Source organism: Hemicordylus capensis, chromosome 2 (assembly GCF_027244095.1).
Source record: "Hemicordylus capensis ecotype Gifberg chromosome 2, rHemCap1.1.pri, whole genome shotgun sequence".
Taxonomy (NCBI): domain Eukaryota; kingdom Metazoa; phylum Chordata; class Lepidosauria; order Squamata; family Cordylidae; genus Hemicordylus; species Hemicordylus capensis.
Window position 1 is genome coordinate 296,656,133 of NC_069658.1, and position 21,288 is coordinate 296,677,420.

The 21,288-nt window shown below is 42.6% G+C and overlaps 1 protein-coding gene and 2 long non-coding RNA genes across 4 annotated transcripts in view; 1 reads left to right on the plus strand and 2 right to left on the minus strand.

The window, feature by feature from the left end:
* The window catches only part of GRIP2 (glutamate receptor interacting protein 2), a 656,014-nt gene that overhangs the window by 71,198 nt on the left and 563,528 nt on the right, over window positions 1–21,288 (plus strand). The gene's annotated exons all lie outside the window — the stretch shown is intronic.
* LOC128342809 (uncharacterized) lies at window positions 11,518–17,482 on the minus strand. Its single transcript, XR_008315181.1, has 2 exons — window positions 17,116–17,482; window positions 11,518–13,294 (listed from the first exon to the last, which is right to left on the minus strand). It is a non-coding gene; the product is annotated as an uncharacterized LOC128342809 (long non-coding RNA).
* LOC128342808 (uncharacterized) overlaps window positions 17,616–21,288 on the minus strand; it is a 35,384-nt gene continuing 31,711 nt past the window's right edge. Inside the window, exon 3 of the long non-coding RNA XR_008315180.1 lies at window positions 17,616–19,872. This is a non-coding gene — a long non-coding RNA (uncharacterized LOC128342808). The remainder of the gene's footprint in view (window positions 19,873–21,288) is intronic.

Below are 21,288 nucleotides of genomic sequence, written 5' to 3' on the forward strand. Positions count from 1 at the left end.
CCATTTCTCCTCCAAATGGTCCCCTCAGTTTCAGGGGTCCCACTTCTGCCTCTCCCCACAACTTTGCCTGAGACTTTGGGCTCAGCCCTGGTTTCTTTATGTTTTGGAGCGCTTTTGCTGATCCTTTGATGAACTGCTTTATCTGCAGCTCAGATGAAGCTGCAGCTGCTTATTATAGTGGTAATATGCTCTATGTGCAGATGCCTTTGAAAAGCATTCTGCAGCTATAGTTGATGCAGAATGCTGCAACTGGGATTGTGAACAGAACTGGATTAATAGAAAATGTAACTTAATTGTCTGATCTTGGTCTTGCGCACAAAATTAATTAATTAATGGGGGGAATAAGTAAGTAAAACATGCCATTTTAAAAAAGAAAAGAAAATAATTGTGCAGTTGCACAGTCTGAAGAACATGAACAAAATTAAATTTTTTTTAAAGAAATCTTTTTAGCTGATTTTTAAAGAAAATGTGTTGCAAAATTACCACTGCAAAACCCACAGCATTTTGAGTTCTGCTCCTGTAAGCATGAAGTAAAACCTCAACATCTGGGTTGAAATCCAGCAGACCTGGGTTCTGTAAGTATCCTGAACTACCACTATTACTGCTTAACTCTAGTGGAGTTACACTGCACAAAGTTTGTACATGTGTTGAACTTTATGTATGAATAGGACTTGTGCATATTCAGAGTACAGTTAGAAAGTATGTTACTGAACGTGAATTGAACATAACAGAACGATTTGGATGATATTTTATCTGTTGGCCGATCACATGGATTAAGGACGTATTCATGTGCACATGTCACCCCCCACACACACACACTTGATGTGCTGTGGCACCTTTCCCTAATATTGGGGCGGGGGGCAGTTTGTTGTGCCCACGGGGTAGTTTGGACTCAGAAGACCTTGTTTCTGTGTTTGTATTATGCTTATGCCACTAAGTGTCAATATCTTATTTATATTTAAAGCCTATCCCTTTAACAACTTTCACTGAAAGTGTTGTCCAATTAATTTCATATATATGCTCTTCATATATATATCCAAGTTCTTCAACTTTGAGTCCATACATTGTTCTGAGAGACTAAGTACCTCTCAGATGCTATGTTCTCAGTCACCTTGCACTCTGCATATGCTCTAGAGCAGGGCTTCTCAACGTTGGATCTCTAGATGTTATTGGACTTCAACTCCCATAATCCCCTGCCCCAGTGGCCTTTGGCTAGGGATTATGGGAGTTGAAGTCCAATAACATCGGGGGACCCAACGTTGAGAATCCCTGCTCTAGAGCACCTCAGAGTCAAAGGAACTGAACATTAACCCCTGGAAACTCTCTGGTCCTCTAGCGGGATATGGCAATTTCTTGGCAGAGACATAAGAAAGTCACAGACACCAAACTGCCTTTTAAATCTTTACTTAACGGAAGCTTTTACAGAGAAATAACAGCTGGCAGGTGGTTTGTATGCGTGTTGCCTTAATGATTAGCAATCACTAATACATACAACCTACTAAGAATATCTTAACTTAGTAAGAAGAGAAAAAATGAAGAAGGTGGGGGAAATGGGGGGCGGGCAGGGCGGTTAGAGAGATTTGGATTATAGGAGGAAATAGAACTGAGGTTTTCCAGGAAAAGTTCATATTACCAGGCTTCGGACTAGGCTCGAGGCTGGTCTTGGAGCTTATTGAGAGTGTAGGCCAGGAAAAACGCAGAATCAGGTACCAAGTAAAAATCTATATTCTGAATTTTGCTCTTCAGCAGAGCTCACAAACAGAGACTCCGTGCTATGGATAAGGCCTGGCTCACAACTGTCTCCTTTTGGAGTCACACTCAGCAGTGCCCATCCAAAATAGTCAGAAGCCCAAGCCAAAAGCCCTTCTTCTCTTTTTCAAAAATCTCGGTGTGTCTCTCTCTTAGCCATTTCACTCATGCTGTTTTAATGAAAAACTGCTCCTGCCCATTCCTTCAGAAAAGCCTTTCACACAGACTTTACCAGTCTTATCACTGCAAAAAGTATCACTTCTGCCAGCTTCATAAAGCCTCTATTGTCTTTTCTTGCAGCTAAGACATCATGAATTTTGCTATCTCTGAGTTTCTCCCTGGGTATCTAAAGTACAGCAATTTTTGGAACTCCAAAGATGAAAGGAAAATCAAAAGATGCAAAATAACCTAATTGATCCTTATTGACAATCATATCTAATATCTCAGTGTTACATAAACCTTGCCAGCTCAGTTTACAATATAGTTAGATATGCATTGATTAACATGATTATTGCAGACTTTGGTACAATATCTTGATCAGAGTTTCAAAAGCTTCTTCATCAACATTTCTGTGAGAACAGCACAGACACATTGTTCCCAGAGAAAGCCTCTCTGTCAGCATTCCTTCACATAAGCACCGCATTCTCAGAGACAAAAGTTCAAAGTTCAGAGCTCCCCCCCAAATCTCCTGGTTTATAAACAGGCCTGGTATCCATCTTAGGTGAGGGTCTGGCTGTCCCCGATACCAATTTAAAATAAAGTTGTGCTGTTGAGTTGATTTCGATTCGTGGCGACCACAGAGCCCTGTGGTTGTCTTTGTTAGAATACAGGAGGGGTTTCCCATTGCTATCTCCCGCAGAGTATGAAATGATGCCTTTCAGCGTCTTCCTGTATTGCTGCTGCCTGATAAAGGTGCCTTATAGTCTGGGGAACATACCAGCGGGGATTTGAACCAGAAACCTCTTGATCCCTAGGCAAGTTACTTCCCCGCTGCTGAACCTAATTCACGCAGCACAAGTTCATCTAAAATAGTTTAAAGCATTTGGGCTGCATGTGGCAAATCAGTTCAGATGACCTGCCCCCCGCTGCCCACCCCCTGCCACATGTGATTAGGGAAAGGCACCCCAGCACACTGGGGCAGGATGGGGGGAGCAGAAGGATATATATATATTCCACAGGATGCACATGTCCTTGCCTCAGTGCTGGGGCTGTGGTCCCCTGTGTGAATAACTATGTGTGCACAGGGTACAGAGAAAATACATGCACTGAACATAATGTGTGATGAGGACTAAGAAAGAAAAGACGAGGAAGTTAGTGGTCCATAAAGGAGATCCAGGAGAGGCAGCAATTTTGGGCTACCAGTTGATATATTGCGATACCTAAACCAGGCAGGAAGCTAGTGTTCTAGGTAGGAGATCCTGAAGCATCAAAATCTGAAGGCAAATCTAGAGAATTTTCTCCAGTGCATCTGCTCTCATTCCATGTGTGAACAGGTTTCCTGTTCTGGCTGATATTTCTTCATTTGTAAATGGGAGCAACACTGAAACAGAAATATAAAGCTCAGTTTTAATATATTGACTGTATTACGTAGTGTTTCCTGTTGGCCCACTGTGTCTCCTCACCGGTACTGAAGCAGGGAGGGAAGGAGAGAGTTTATCCAACGTCAAGCTCATGGGCTATGGGGCGGAGAAGAGGGCAGGGAGGGAGAGGCAGTTGCATGCCTGCAGTAACGCCCCTACCCCATTTCTTCAGCAATGTGTTTCCACTCCAGTTCCTGCATTAAGAAGACATTAATAGTCTCTGATGACAGTTTCACGCTCTGTTTGCATTATTTCTAACGTTCCCTTCACTTTTTATGGGAATATTTTCTCAGAGATAAAAAGTGCCATCTGCAGACAAACTGCTAAATTGCTGCCAAATAAATGACCAGAAAACCTCATAGGGATTAAAGCCACACTCCTTGGACTTGGTCCTGCCACTTGTGTTGCACACTCTGAGCTTCCAGGAAGTCTTGAGGCTAAGGGCTCTGAAGCAGGAAAAAATATCTTTATATCAAGACATTAGTAGAAATGTTGGACTGATAACCTGCTCATGGTTCCTGTTGCCACAGCCAAACGTAGAACTATTCTAGGATTGGACACCTCTTTGGAGCCAAGCATGATGGAAGCCATTAAACTCTTGTCCTTGTTTTCATGTCACATATACGGGAGAGAAAAAATAGCTAGTGTTGGACTCAGCCATAAAACTTTATGAGTGACCTTGAGCCAGTCACTGTCCCTCAGCCTGACCTATCTCACAAGATTGCTGTGAGGATAAAAGTGGAGAATGCAGCCCTCTATGCTAGCCTGAGCTCCTTCAGAGAAACAGAATAAAAATAATATAACAAAAAGGCAATTTCCTCCCCCCGCCCTGAGAAATTTCATTAGCCGATGCAAAACCTCTTTTGACTACTCTCAAGTTCTTCAGATGTTGTGCCTGAAGAGGAACCTAGCAATTTTATTTGAATTTTGCTTGAGAATAATACCCAGTGACAAGCAGGGGTTGTACAGATTCCTCCACTCCAGCCACAAGGAATTTTGCCAGTCCTATTGAAATTCTTTTGGCTTCCTTCAAAATCTCTTAGGTATTCCAAATATCTGAAGCATACTGAATCAGACCCATGGTCCATCTCACTCACTACTATCTGCTCTGATTGGCACCAGCTCTCCAGGTTTCCAACAGGGGTCTTTCCTAGCTCAGCCTCGAGATGTCAAGAATTAAACCGGAGATCCTCTGCATGCAAAGCATATGCTGTGCCACTGAGCTACATAGGGCCCTTCCATTTTGCCAGAGGAGAATTCTCCAAGTTCACCTTGAATTTCACTTTTGGCAAATTAAGCCAGTGACAACCTAGGAATGTTTGGAACCTTTATTCTAAGGGGAGTAAATAAAATAAATAATTAAATTGAGTTAAGTTAAATAAACTTGAAGCTATGAAACAGTGGAGTTCCAACAGCAAAGACACAGCAGGGAGTCAGCAGCAGCTATTTATTTATTTATTTATTTATTTAGCATATTTTTATACCACCCAAAACTTACATCTCTGGGAGGTTTACAACAAAAAAATGACAACAGAAAAATTAAAACATTAAGAACATAAGAACAGCCCTGCTGGATCAGGCTCAAGGCCCATCTAGTCCAGCATTCTGTTTCGCACATTGGCCCACCAGATGCCGCTGGAAGCCACAGGCAGGAGATTGAGGGCGTGCCCTCTCTCCTGCCATTACTCCCCTGCAACTGGTACTCAGAGGCACCCTGCCCTTGAGGCTGGAGGTGGCCCACAGCCCTCCAACTAGTAGCCATTGATAGACCTCTCCTCCATGAAGTCATCCAAACCCCTCTTAAAGCCATCCAGGTTGTTGGCTGTCACCACATCCTGTGGCAGAGAGTTCCACAAGTGGATCACGCGTTGTGTGAAAAAGTACTTCCGTTTGTTGGTCCTGGCAATCAATTTCATGGAGTGACCCCTGGTTCTAGTGTTGTGTGAGAGGGAAAAGAATCTCTCTCTCTCCACTTCCTCCACGCCATGCATGATTTTATAGACTTCTATCATGTCTCCCCGCAGTCATCTTTTTTCTAAACTAAAAAGCCCCAGGTGTTGTAGTCTTGCCTCATAAGAAAGGTGCTCTAGGCCCCTGATCATCTTGGATGCCCTCTTCTGTACCTTCTCCAGTTCAACAATGTCCTTTTTAAGATGTGGTGACCAGAATTGTACGCAGTACTCCAAGTGTGGTCGCACCATAGTTTTGTATAAGGGCATTATAATGTTAGCCGTTTTATTTTCAATCCCCTTTCCAATGATCCCTAGCATGGAATTTGTCTTTTTCACAGCTGCCACACATTGAATCGACACTTTCAACGAGCTGTCAACCACAACCCCAAGATCCCTTTCCTGGTCCGTCACCGACAGCTCGGATCCCATCAGCATATACTTGAAGTTGGGGTTTTTTGTCCCAATGTGCATCACTTTACACTTGCTAACATTGAACCGCATTTGCCATTTTGTCGCCCACTCCCCCAGTTTGGAGAGATCCTTTTGGAGCTGCTCACAATCCATTTTGGATTTCACTACCCGGAAGAGTTTGGTATCATCTGCAAATTTGGCCACATCGCTGCTTACCCCTGATTCTAGATCATTTATGAATAAAAACAAATGAAAAAAAAAACAACAAATGAAAAAAACCCAAAAACAAATAAATGACAACAGAGAAATTAAAACATTGGTTAAAATAAATGACAACAAGAAGTTAAAACATTACAACAATTTAAAATTTTAAAACAATGTTAAAACAATGTTAAAAGATATCCAGGTTAAATGGAGACAACTTATTCTAACAATCTCCAGAGCAGAACTGTAGTTGGCTGTGTTCACATCACAGCTGTCTTGCAGTGATTACACTGGTGGCTACCAGTTTGTTTCTGGGCCCAGTTCAGCATGCTGGATGTTATTTTTAAAGCCCTATTTGGACTTGGGCCAAGCTACCTTAAGAACCTCTTATGCCCATGTGAATCTATTGAAGCCCTGATATCATCATTGCAGTTCCTGCTCTTTCATCCACCCCTGACTCAAATTTGACTGGCAGCAACCAGGGATGGGGCTTTTTCTGTGATGGTACCATGCTTATGCAACTCCTTGCCTGAGGGTGACTGGCAGCTCTTCTCCCCCCATTGGCTGATTTTAAGCAGGCCCTTAAGATTTTTATTTTTATTTTATTTATTTTTTGGTCAAAAGTCAGCCAAATTAATTCTTGACTTTGCCAACATCTTGGCTGATTCTTCATGCTGGGTTTAACTTGTTTCATTTGACAATTTCTTATATTTCTCTTTTATAGCTGAATTTCTTGCTTTTATGTTTTAACTTTTGTAAATTATTTTGGGTAAAACTGTATTTTAAATATTGTATAGAAATATTTTATTTTTATTTAATAAGTGTTTATTAATAATAATAATAATAATAATAATGTAACCAACAAATGCAAGATCTAATAATAACACCAGAATTAATAAGTGAAAGAGCAAAGAAAATTAAAAATTGGACTGCGCCAGGCGACGATGAACTGCATGGCTTTTGGCTTAAACACCTAACAAGCCTTCATAAACAACTATCAAAACAGTTCAATCACATTTTGCAAGGCGGTGATGTTGAACAATGGCTAACAACTGGGAAAACTCATCTCATAATGAAAGACCCAGCAAAAGGTGCAGTTCCAAGTAATTATAGACCGATCACCTGCCTGCCAACCATGTTCAAATTATTAACTGGAATAATAGCAGATGAAGTGATGCAACACTTATTAACGAACAAACAGGTTCCAGTTGAACAGAAAGGAAATTGCCCGAACACCAGAGGCACAAAAGAGCAGCTGCTGATTGACAAAATGATTTTAGAAAATTGCAAGAGAAGAAAAACAAATCTAAGTGTTGCATGCATGGATTGACTACAAGAAAGCTTGCCTCACACATGGATACTAAAATGTTTAGAAACAACTGGTGTCAGCAAAAACATTCAGATATTTTTAAAAAAAGCAATGAGCATGTGGAGTACACAGTTAACAATCAATGGCGAGACACTTGGACAGGTAAGCGTTAGAAGAGGCATTTTCCAAGGGGACTCACTATCCCCTCTGTTGTTTGTAATTGCCATGACCCCACTTTCACAAATACTAAACAAAACAGGCCTCGGATACCAAACCTCTAAAACATCAAATCAAATCAACCATCTGCTGTACATGGACGATCTGAAGTTGTATGGAAAGTCCCAGTCAGAAATCGAATCACTGCTAAACACTGTCCGTATATTCAGTAGCGATATAGCAATGGAGTTTGGACTAGACAAATGTGCTGCATTAATAATGAACAGAGGGAAAATAAGAAAAGCAGAAGGAATAGAACTGCCCAATGGAAGCAAGATCAAGAACCTGGAAGAGAAAGAACATTACAAATACTTGGGCATTCTCCAGGCTGATAACATCGCACACACTGAAGTTAAAAGAAAAATGGGAAGTGAATACATCAGGAGAGTTAGAAAAATCCTCAAGTCCAAACTCAATGACGGGAACAGCATACAAGCCATAAACACCTGGGCTATACCTGTTATCAGATACACTGCAGGAATAATAGACTGGACCCAGGCAGAGCCAGAGACGCTGGATCGTAAGACCAGGAAAATCATGACCATCAATCATGCTCTGCACCCCCGCAGTGATGTCGATAGGCTATACCTCCCTCGCAGCTCAGGTGGAAGAGGAATGCTGCAAGTCCATCAAACAGTAGAGGAGGAGAAAAGAGGCCTTGGAGAATATATCAAGGACAGTGAAGAAGATGTACTTAAAATGGTCAATAACGCAAAACTATTCAACACCAATGAAAGAAAGCAGGCCTACAAGAAAGAACAAGTCAAGAACCGAGCAGAAAAATGGAGAAATAAGCCCCTGCATGGTCAATATTTGCACAATATAAGTGGAAAATCAGACATCACCAAGACCTGGCAATGGCTTAAGAATGGTTGCTTGAAGAAAGAAACAGAGGGTTTAATACTGGCTGCACAAGAACAGGCACTAAGAACAAATGCAATAAGAGCAATAGTCGAAAAATCCACAATAAACAGCAAGTGCCGCCTTTGTAAAGAAGCAGATGAAACCGTGGACCACCTAATCAGCTGTTGTAAAAAGATCGCACAGACTGACTACAAACAAAGGCATGACAAGGTAGTAGGGATGATACACTGGAACATCAGCAAAAAATACAAGCTACCTCTAGCCAAAAATTGGTGGGATCATAAAATTGAAAAAGTTGAAGAAAATGAAGATGTAAAAATATTATGGGACTTCTGACTACAAACAGACAAACATCTGCCACACAATACACCAGGTATAACTGTAGTCGAGAAGAAAGAAAAACAAGTGAAAATAATCGATATAGCAATACCAGGGGATAGCAGAATAGAAGAAAAAGAAATAGAAAAAATCACAAAATACAAAGATCTACAAATTGAAATTGAAAGGCTGTGGCAGAAAATGATCCAAATAATCCCAGTGGTAATTGGTGCCCTGGGTGCAGTTCCAAAAGACCTTGAAGAGCACCTCAACACCACAGGGGCCACAGAAATCACCATCAGCCAATTACAAAAAGCAGCTTGACTGGGAACAGCCTATATTTTGCGATGATATCTATAATAACCAACAGTATTGATGATAAAATTCAGCCATCCCAGGTCCTTGGGAAGGACTCGATGTCTGGATAAAACAAACCAGTCAATAACACCTGTCTGACTGTATAAACTAGAAATAATAATAATATTTAATGTGTTTAAATAACTAGCATGGTGCTGCCCTACAATGCAGGCACTGAAGATTGCCTCAAACTCCCCCTCTTCAGTGTTGTGTTCTGTGCTCCTTCACTATTCCCCCACCCCACCCCACTGTTGATGACCAGAGGGGAATGTTTGGGTGGGTTCCTAGAAGCCTGGGCTGCCCATTCAGATGTTCTGATCTGCTGACAGCTGAGGCTCCTGAACTGGAGTCCATACTGATATGGGGCTCCACACTGCTGATCTTTCAGATCAGCGTAACAATCATGACCCAGGGCAAGAAATGTGACAGCACCCTTCTCCGAGACAGTTTCAGGATTACTAATTCAGGCCATGCAACCATCTGCAATCTGGGGATATTAATACTGTCTTACCTTGCAGGATTGTTGTTTTTAGTATTACCGTGATATTGTATTCAAAGTGCTTTGGAAAAGCTAAAGTAGTAATCAGTAAACTTTCCTCAGCTCAATATCTACAAGCTTTCTCGATAATTTCTGGAAAAGGCTTGGCTGTTTCCTGAGATTGCTCTTCTGGCTCATAATGTTGATGCAGGTTAAACATCGGTCTTTACTTTATTAACAACTTAGTTTTGCTCTTACCTTTCTTCCCTGCTACATCCAGCCCACCTGTGTTCCTGCTTCCTTGCATCATGTTTCCCTCAGATAGTGACTCTGTTTTGAACTGTCCTGTGGATAGGATACCTTTAACTTCTTCCAAACTACTCCTGATGCTCTCTGGCAATGCCACTTCTTATCCTGCAGGGACTCGGTTTGGATCTGCTTTGGTGGCCTATTTCCCAGTGTTGACATCCCTGAGGTTGGTGGTTCAGACTCCTCAAGTGTGAAACCAGAACCTCTGTTGTCACCACTGCATCAGCAGCCCCAGTTGCTTCACTTCCCTGAAGGCTTCCAGCAGAGAAGAGAGAGCATGCCTAGAAGCCACCCAGTAATGCTAGAATTCATAGATTTAAGCCAGGTCTCTTCCCACTTAAATTCTTCCTAGCCTTTAGCTAAGGGAGGAGGCTCAGCTACTCAGCAAGCCTGCTGTGCTCTTTATGTGAGCTCAAATGGCAAGGTCTATTACTCTGAAGAACTTGGCTTTGCCCTACTACCTGAGATTCCCTGATACATGATATCTGCTGAACAGAACCACATGATTCACACTCTCCAGCTTTGTGACGGGCTAGCTCAGACTGCCTAGTTCTGTTGACAGGCGCTGCTCCTGTGACCATTACACAGCACTCGGAGCCCAGGTAGGATGCCAGTTTTGAAGTATGAAAATGCTGGGTATATTTTTTTTAAGCTAACTGGCAAAGAAAAGGAAGTTCATTTGAGGAGCCACTAGGGCTGGTTACATGTATTGGATAAAATCTGAAGGGATGCAAATTGGGTCAACCAGGGTCTTTGGTTCAGACTGCTGCCCTTTTCCCAATCCAGGTTTACTTCAGCTGTTGCCAGCAACTTCCTCCACACTGCCCTTTGGCCCTAGTCTTTGCTGGTACTGCTGTAATATTTGAACTGCCAGCCCAGCCCTATCAGTGTACGGTAATTGCACGTGCATGTATGAAAATGACTGGTATGTGGAGGACACACATAGTGACTGTCTGTGCAGAGCCTGTACTAAAATATGCACATCCCTCCAGGGCAAACCAAAACAAAAAATGCTTTTGAAAGAACTGGTTCAAGAGGCCAGACTGACAGAATAGATGGACGGTGCCTTTTGTGAAAAATAAGAGGAAATAAAAGGTTCTTTGCTTTGTTCTTCACGAAAGGGGATATGGGGCAGATGCCAGGAACAGATTTTCTAGGGCATGATAGAGTTAGTGAAAGAAATTAGGGTCAGGCAAGAACAGCTGATCACAACAGCCAAATGTATGAAGGCTGGGAGGGAAAACCTCAGTGTCTGAACAAAGTGTCAAAAGAGGGGAGCCACTGGCAGATACGTACACTGGGGGGAAAATGTTGGAGATGGGCCAGGCATAGATGAACTGCAGTGAAGTTGGGCAGAGAACAGCTCAAAAGAGGAAGCAGTAATCTAAATACCTGCAAACCGAACTAATTGAGAGAGAAAAGCATGCTGGGAAACATTCCCCGACATGCAAATTACTGCAGGTATGCATTCCAGGGCTGTTTTTGTCTTCTGAGAAAAACTGAATAGGTGTCAGGTGTGAGAGTGGCATGACTCCTACCTGAGCCATAGGAGGAGGGAAAACTTCACTGGGGTTGAATCCTTGTTTGTAAGGGGATTCACAGTAGGGGGGCACCATCCACTTTATTTTGATGTGGGAAAACCCACTCTCCATATAAGGTTCCTGGAGTGGGGTGGGGGTAAAGTGGCAAAACCCTCCCCAAAAGGGCTGAGCAGTACTAGGCCTACAAGTGTGTGTGACTAAGGCAGACCTAAAATGAAGACTAGCACACTTCAGTAACAAGGATTTATTATCAAATTAGAAGAAAAAGGTATGCAATAAGAACAGTTATCTTTTTTCATAACACTGAATTGTAAGCAAGCATTTTCATTAACCTGGCAACGCAGATTCCAAGCAATCAGTAAAGAAAGATAACTTCCCTGACACGCTTAACTGACTTGGTCCTAACTTATTACTTACAGACTGCGGCCTTCCCATATCCCCAGTAGCTCAGCCCACTGCTTCCTCAGGGTCCTCCAGGGACAGACTAACTAACAGACCCAAGCTTCTGCTGATGGCTGAGCCAGAAATCCCCACCCAGTCCTCTGGATTAGTCTTGTTGATTTGAACTTTCCAGGCTTTTTAGCCTACTTTCCAGTAGGCTTATGAGATCACCCAGCATTCTGTCTGTCTGTCTGTCTGTCTGTGTCTGTCCGTGTTTCCCGCCTATCAATTTCGCAATGCCTGGACCAATATGAACCAAATCGGGTACAGTTATAGGGACACATAGGGACACCTCAACGGTGTAGTTTATGATGATGTCATCCACACTGGTTCAAGATGGCGGATGTGTAAACTTTTGAGGTGCAAGTGGGCTAATTTGTGAACTGCCTAACAGATTTGAACCAAATTTGCTACAATTGTAGGGACATGTAGGGATGCCTTAATGGCATGGTGTGTGATGATGTCATCCACTCCATTTCAAAATGGCGGCCACGTTACCATCTGAAGCACAAGCCACCTAATTTGTGGATTGCCTAACCCATTTGAATCAAATTGGGTACAGCTGCAGTGAGTGAGACACAGGGACACATCATGGCATAGTTTGTGATGATGTCATCCACACTGATTCAAGATGGCGGACGCATAAACATTTGAGGCTCAAGTGGGCTAACTTGTGAACCGCTCAACTGATTTGAACCAAATTTTCTGCAGCTGTAGGGACACATAGGGACACCTCAGTGTTGTCATTTGTGAAGATGTCATCTATCCCAATTCAAGATGGCAGACACATAAACCTTTGAGGCACAAGTGCACAAACTTGTGGATAGTCTAACCGATTTGAGCCAAATTTGCTACACATGAATGGACATATAGGGATGCCCCAATGGTATAGTTTGTGGTGATGTCCCCCATCTCAATCCAAGATGGCGGATGCATAAACATTTGAGGTGCAAGTGTACTAACTTGAGTACTCTCTAACCGATTTGAACCAAATTTGGAACAGCTGTAGTGAGTGACACACAGGGACACCTGGTGCAGTGTGTAATGATGATAGCCACCCCGATCCAAGATGACAGACACATGAACATTTGAGGCGCAAGAAATGTAACGTGTAGACCGCAATTTGCACCAAATTTAGTCCAGATGTAGAGATAGTGAAAGGAAAGCAGGCTGATTAGTTGTTACTAGAATAATGTTTTTCCTTCTTAGGAAAAGCCCCCTCCCAGCAATTGCTCTGAGTGAGGCCTTGTCCTCCCTCAAAGGCTTCCCATCACTAAAGGGAGAAAAGCACATCACTACTCACCCACTTTCCCCTTCTCCTGACCAATTTATGGCATGTAGACTGCCCTCACCCCTACCCCACATTTCTACCTTCTTCACAAGCGCATGCCATAGTGTCTATGTTTCACTTGGTGCAAAACATTCAGACCTTCTGTTCATCTGGAGAAACTGATCTGGATCCAGATACAGTTCCATTCACTGCAGTGAGCTCAATAGTCAGTGTCCTGCATGGCAGATCCTCGTCACTTCTTTGCATCCTATTCTGCACTGAAGTAGCACCATCCCTGGAGTAGCGGACACAGGTACCCTTGAGTTAGAACTAGTAGTTATCATTTATTATAGCTTACAATACTAATATACAGTAATATTAATAACTTCAGGCATTGCATTAATGCTTAGTAGAAATTCAAAGGTAATGACTGAATTCCATATGAGCATGACTCAGAAAAACCATCAAAAAGAAGCAGGAGTTACAGTAAAGCAAAGGCAGGCAAAAGCATTAGGGAGAAGTAGAATGGCAGGAATGAGGCAGGTTAATGTTTTATTGCTGCAGACAAAAAAATGGCTAACAAAGAAAGATGTTATAGGAATCCTGCGAAGTGAGAAGGGAGGTGATGACATATGGTAGCATAATACAAACCAAAGGTTTTGTTACCATCTTCTTGTTTGTCAAACAGGATAAAAGCAACAAAACTGCATTTCTGTGGAGAAGCTGCAATCAAAAGAACAGCCCTGCTGGATCAGGCCCTAGGCCCACCTAGTCCAGCATCCTGTTTCACACAGTGGTCCACCAGATGCCGCTGGAAGCCACAGGCAGGAGATTGAGGGCATGCCCTCTCTCCTGCTGTTACTCCCCCACAACTAGTACTCAGAGGCATCCTGCCTTTGAGGCTGGAGGTGGCCCACAGCCCTCTGACTAGTAGCCATTGTTAGACCTCTCCTCCATGAAGTTATCCAAACCCCTCTTAAAGCCATCCAGGTTGTTGGATGTCACCACATCTTGTGGCAGAGAATTCCACAAGTGGATTATGCATAGTGTGAAAAAGTACTTCTGTTTGTTGGTCCTAGATTTCCCAGCAATCAATTTCATGGAAATGATTCTGGTTCTAGTGTTATGTGAAATAACACTGGTTCTAGTGTTATGTGACAGGGAGAAGAATTTCTCTCTATCCACTTTTTCCACACCATGCATGATTTTATAGACCTCTACAATTTCCCCCCGCAGTCGTCTTATCTCTAAACTAAAAATCTCAAGGTGTTGTAAGCTTGCCTCATAAGGAAGGTGCTCTAGGCCCCTGATCATCTTGGTTGCCCTCTTCTGTACCTTTTCCAGTTCTACAATGTCCTCCTTGAGATGTGGTAACCAGAATTGTATGCAGTACTCCAAGTGTGGCCACACCATAGTTTTGTATAAGGACATTATAATATTAGCATTTTTATTTTGACTCCCCCTCCTAATGATCCCTAGCATGAACATAAGAACAGCCCTGCTGGATCGGCCCAAGGCCCATCTAGTCCAGCATCCTGTTTTGCACAGTGGCCCACCAGATGCCACTGGAAGGCACAGACAGGAGTTGAGGGCGTGCCCTCTCTCCTGCTGTTACTCCCCTGAAACTGGTACTCAGAGGCATCCTGCCTTTGAGGCTGGAGGTGGCCCACAGCCCTCTGACTAGTAGCCATTGATAGACCTCTTCTCCATGAAGTTATCCAAACCCCTCTTAAAGCCATCCTGGTTGTTGGCTGTCACCACATCCTGTGGCAGAGAGTTCCACAAGTGGATCACGCGTTGTGTGAAAAAGTACTTCCGTTTGTTGGTCCTAGACCTCCTGGCAATCAATTTCATGGAGTGACCCCTGGTTCTAGTGTTGTGCGAGAGGGAAAAGATTTTCTCTCTCTCCACTTCCTCCACACCATGCATGATTTTATAGACCTCTTTCATGTCTCCCCGCAGTCGTGGTTTTTCTAAACTAAAAAGCCCCAGGTGTTGTAGCCTTGCCTCATAAGAAAGGTGCTCTAGGCCTCTGATCATCTTGGTTGCCCTCTTCTGTACCTTCTCCAGTTCTACAATGCCCTTTTTAAGATGTGGTGACCAGAATTGTACGCAGTACCCCAAGTGTGGTCGCACCATAGTTTTATATAAAACTATAAAAGCCTTTTCCCCAGTTGCCACACATTGAGCCGACACTTTCAATGAGCTGTCCACCACGACCCCAAGATCACTCTCCGGTCAGTCACTGACATCTCAGATCCCATCAGCAGATACGTGAAGTTGGGATTTTTCATCCCAATGTGCATCACTTTACATTTGCCAACATTGAACCTCATTTGCCATTTTGTGGCCTATTCACCCAATTTGGAGAGATCCTTTTAGAGCTCTTTTAGATTTCTTTTTTGGAAATCTTTTTTTGGATTTCACTACCCTAAATAGTTTGGTGTCATCTGCAAATTTGGCCACCATGAATGCTTAGAAGGTCCAGGATTCAAAGACACATGAATGTGGCATGAGACTATTAACACTATTGCTCAGGCTTAACTGGAGAATGGTAATATTACAGAGCTCATGTAAGGATAAATATAGCACGAACCATATAAACCTTATCATACAAAAAGATTATAGAGATAATTAGATCATTCACATGACCAAATTTATGGAGGTAGGACAGGGCTACCCCAGGCAGGGCTCATCGTGTGAAGCACTGGGATCACTCCTGAGCGCCTTCCCTGAGTAGCCCTGCCTTTTAATCCAGGCAAAAAATGAGGTAGGGGGACGAGTGCACACCACCTACATCATTGCCTGGTTGTGTGGGTGCTCATGCTGCCGACAGCTGTTTTGGCCATAGGAAACCAGAGGAAGGAGCGGCCTGGCAGTAGGGAGATTTCCCAATGCACTGTGCTGCTCACCTGGTGCATTGTGGGATATCTGGTGGCCCAGCTTCCTTCCCCTGCCTCATGATTGCCCTGCCGCTTGCACCGCTCATGTGGGTGAGCTTTGTTGTTCTGGGTCTGGTCGTGTGATGGAAAGCAGGTAGACTCCTGCCTTCCCCCCAGTCCTCATCTCTTTGGTCGTGTAAACAACCTTAATGATTATTATTACTGCTTTCAAAAAGTAATACACAAATATGCATACATTATTGTTAGAGTAAAATATACCCTTTCCAATTAAAAGATGAACATTTTGGGACATTTTATTGATTGATTGATTGATTGAATTTATATACTGCCCCAAATTGAGATCTCTAGGTGGTGTACAGAATTAACATAATATATACAAAATATAAAACATTTAAAATTCATAAAAGATAAAAATCCTAACAGATAAAAACACATTAAAATTTAAAAAATTGTGCCTCATAATATGTGCCTCAGTTCACAAGGCACATATACAACTCTGGAAGAGATTACAAAGAATTCTGTACACTGAGAATGTTCAGAGTGCTAACCCAGAACCACGAATAACCACAGCCCGATCCCATATATCTGGGATTAGGGCTTCCAGGTTAAAGAATGTACTTTTTAATGAAGTTTGAATCCTGACTTTATTTTAAAAATAAATTGAGCAATGCATATAATTTAGATGAACCTCTGCTCCAGGCAATTTGATTAGGGGCTATTGCTTTGGAGTAAAAATGATATTCCCAGAGAACTGAATTTGCACTTTTTGTTGCAGAAGATTTAAGAATGGTTCAAGGGTTTCTGTGTGTTCTGTGACTGCCAGGATTTCAAGGATCAGCAGAATCACATGAAAGTATCCCAGCTTGGAAGCAGATAATCAGCTAGCGAATGCATGCACAAGGATGTACACACACACACACACACACACACTCTCTCTCTCTCTCTCTCTCTCTCTCTAAAGGAGCAAGCAAGCATGCAAAAGCAATTGAGCTTTAGATGCAATTTTCATTCCATTAAGTGTAAAGGCTTTCTGCTTTACATTCCTATGATATAGAAGGTCTGTGCAGGAGGCATTTTCCTATTTTGATGCTTGGTAGACTATGAAATGTACTTAGTCACACTGCTTTGTCGTTGATCACAAAAATTGCTCTGATCTCTCACTAATAGTATCTTCTTAAAGATAACATCTTAATTCTTTTCAGAACGTACATACCTCTTTTCTCTCATGTGCAGTTTTCAATCCTGTTGAATGCCATATTCTTTGTAGGCTTGAGTTTAACTTTTTAAACTTTGTTCTCTGTAGGTATTTCCCCTACATAAAGTGAAAGTTAGAGTATTTATTTTGGGTGAGTTTGGATGATACTGTTAACACACCTGTGATTAGGGCAGGGTCCATCTTATTTATTTATTATTTATAAATCTATATTTATAAGTCTAAATTTCTAAGTTTCTAAATTTATAAGTCTAGCAGTTTGGCCAGTTTGAAGGTGGGGGGGATAGCGTTAAGGACTACTCTTACCCCCCCCACACACACTGCGTCGTGTGTGTCCCCCCCCCCGTTCCTGTGTTAAAAAACGGTCTCACGGGGCAGCAGTGTACTTCCTTGCCGCCCCAGTGCACGTCCGATCAGAAGTACCCTCGGAAGTACCCAGTGCATGTGCGCATGGGGGTATTTCCGGGGGTACTTCTGGTCTGACGTGCACCAAGGCGGGAAGAAGGTACGCTGCTGCCCCGCGGGATTGTATTTTAACACAATGCCGGCAGGGGAAATGCGTGTGGGGAGGCGGGGGTGAGAGCATCCTCCCGGTCTTTAAAGCTATCCCCACCACCACCTTTGAACTGGCAGTTGCCGGTTCCGTGCACATCCCTAGTATACATGCTCTAAATACTTGTTTAAAGTAGTATTTGGAGCATGTATGGAGGGGCTGATCAGATGAATAGGCCTCCCATGTGATAAAGAGATATGAAAGGACAGCATCCATATGTTTGTGGATGGAGTAGCGACTCGTGATGGACATGCTCTTAGCCTTACTAAAGGCATGGGGAGGGGCGGAAGCGTCCATATGAGTCCTTGATGGTGTTAGTAGCTACCAAGGGATTCTGTGCCACACAGCTGTGTAAGATTACTATTTCATGTTTACTTTGCCATGTGGTTTACATGTCAGAAATCTAAAGACCTTTCCAGAGGTTCAAAAATTATGGCTGGCCTTGACATCTCAACATTATTTTTCCATGACTGCACCCCGATAATGAAAGTCATCCCCAAGAGAGACCCTAGCATCCTTTCTTTATTGTTTTTTAGGCATCACATGACCTGTTCTCTGGCCTTTGGTGGATGACTTAATTTACATTGTTTAATTCAGTTATTGCTGCACTCATCTGATTGTTTTGGTTTATTAGTTCGGCTTTTTATGGTAGAAGGGTGGTATATAATGCAATACACGGGGAATTTGACAGAGAGGAGGGCTCTGTGCTGGTATCCAGAGAGAGCTGGGTGCCAGAAAGGGATTTGTGGACACTGTTGGCCACCTAGCAACTGCATTTTTAAACTCTTGGATTTTACTAAAATTCTTTATACACTGGTTTCACATACATTTCTAGGATTCACTGCAACACATCTATATGTTTACTAGTTATTACTGTTGCTTTTAGTAGTAGTAGTAGTAAATATTTATCAGTTGCCTCTGTTTTCAAAGGCACAAAAAGTGACATAGAATATTAAAAGCCAATGCAATTAATTAAAATGCATTAAAATCTACATAAATGCCCAACAAACACAATCAAAAACAGCAGCAGCGCATTTGTATCTGTGGGGAAGGGGAGTATAATCCAAACCACCCTACCCACCCCCGGTTATTTATTTATTTAAATTCTACCCTAAAGTACAGTGCAGCTCATACAGTACAGCTCATAGAGATAATAAAACAAAACAAATCTCTGAATTTGCATTCTTAGAAAATGTATATACTGCTTAACAATAGAAGGTTCTCAAAGCAGTTTAAATAGCAAAAGGAATGAAAAAACTGTACCCTGTCCCAAAAGGGACTCACAATGTAAAAAGAAACACAAGATATACACCACCAGCAGCCATTGGACAGGATGGGAGGGTGGGTGTATATAGTGGTATACATTGCTATTTTCTTGTTAAATGGAGCCACCACTTTAAAAAAAGGTGCCTCTTTTCTCAGTTAGCTGGAGTAGCCAGTTATTTTCTTCCCTTCCCCCAGTCTCGATCTGGTCACTGGGTGGTTATCAATGTTGTTGTCCAGTATCAAGTCATTGGGTCAGTTCTGCTATTGAAATGGATTGAAAATGTGGTGGGCTATATTGATTTCTAGGAGCTTTATTAACTCAGTGTTTTGTTATATTTGTAAGCCACCTCCAAGCAGAGGAGAGGCAGGGTGTAAATGTCATGTATAATCACTGAAGCATGGGAGGCCTGTACCCTACCTGTCGTCTTAGGCTGCATTTGGAAGGAGGGGATATGGTGAGCCTAGACTTTGACAAGTCAAAGTAGTGTTGGGTGGATATCCATATCAAACTGGTATGATCAATAAAACTAATAGCCAGTGGCCTGTCAAGCCAGATTGCTTTGATTTAAAGAGCTCTCCAGTTACCATGGCAATAGGTAATTCCATGGTGGACACCTGTACTATCTGACACAACCTTTTTTAGACTCAGCGTCTGTTCTCAAGAATCCTCAAGTCTCACGCCTGATGTGTGAGACTCATGCATATTCAGTCTGTTTCTGAATATCCTGAAAAAGCTCATATTCATCCAGGGACTGGGCAGGGGAAATGACTGGCACATGATGTTATCCAGTGGATGTAGGTGCCATCTCCATCTTCTTTTATGCAACAGTGGAATGCGGAGATTGTAAGATAGGACTTGATTAGGTGTCAAGTTGTTTTAAATCTGCCTCCTGCCTATTCTTGATTGGTTTACCACTCTCTTTCCTTTTCTGGCACCCCTAAAGAACACACAAAACAAACAAATGAATATTTATATACTGCTTCTTGACAAAAGTTCCCCCAGAGAAAACAATAATAAATTAATAAGATGGATCCCTGTCCCCAGTCTAAAAAGAAACATAAGGTAGACACCAGCAGCAGCCACTGGAGGGATGTTGTGCTGGGGCTGGATAGGGCCAGTTGCTCTCCCCCTGCTAAATAAAGAGAGTCACCACTTTAAAGGTGCCTCTTTGCTCAGTTAGCAGGGAGTAAATAAACAAGAGCAAGGCAGTGAGAGAGAAAGAGGAAACAAACTGTGATCGTATCTTCCTTGCACTCAGAAGCCCTCATGTATTTGGAGGGGGCTGTAGGGCACAAGTGTCCAAGGGAAGGAGTAAGTGTGCCTGTGATAGATCACGACTCTCATTTCTCTGGGGAATGGAGAAGTATCAGGACTTCCTATAGCTAGGCCTAACAATGGCTAGTGGCTGTGATGACCATATGGAAGCTCAGTGTTGAGAGAGGGTCTGCCACTGAGAGGGATATTGTTCTCAGGCCCTGCTAGTGGGCTTCTTGGAGGCACCTGGCTGGCCATTGAGGGATGCTGGATTAGATAGACCTTTAGATTTAGGTGGGATCTTCTGTGACTGTGAGTCAAGGATGCAGGGGGGCCACTAGAGTGTGCAATTTTAAGCTTGTGTAGGGTGGCAGAATTGTTATAGTTGATCTTAAAGAGGAGAGTTGGTGTGCAGTAGTGGCAAAGATGTGAGCTGTGATTGGAGAAATCCCTGGATTAGATCTCATGGCCTTGATTGATTGATTGATTTGATTTGTATATCGCCCTTCCAAAATGGTTCAGGGTGGTTTACAGCATTATAAAAACAATTAAAACAAGTCAACAATTAAAATCAAACCATTAAAACACAATAAAACCAATTAAACAGCTAAAACCCCTAGAAATCAGGGCAACAATTTAAAACAGTTAATCATTTAAAACCCTGGAAGGCCAGGCCAAACAGATAGGTTTTAAGGGCTCTCCTGAAGGACAGCAATGATCTCAAATTACAAATTTCTGCTGGTAGTGCATTCCACAGCCCAGGAGCAGCTACAGAGAAGGTCCGCCTCTGTGTCGCCACCAGACAAACCAGTGGCAACTGGAGACGGACCTCCTCAGATGACCTTAACGTGCGGTGGGGATTATGTAGAAGAAGGCTCTCTCTTAGAAGCTATGAACTCATGAGGTGCCATGTAGGCCTATCAACGCCTCCCCCCCTTGCCTTGCAATATAAAATTAATGCAGCTGACCTGCCTCTGTTTAATCTTTACTGAGATGTATGTTTTGAACTCTTGAAGTGTGCTTTATAAATGATAATCATGATGATAGTGATTCTGTATATGCATAGTAACATTTGTCAAAAATTCCACCCTCCGAACCC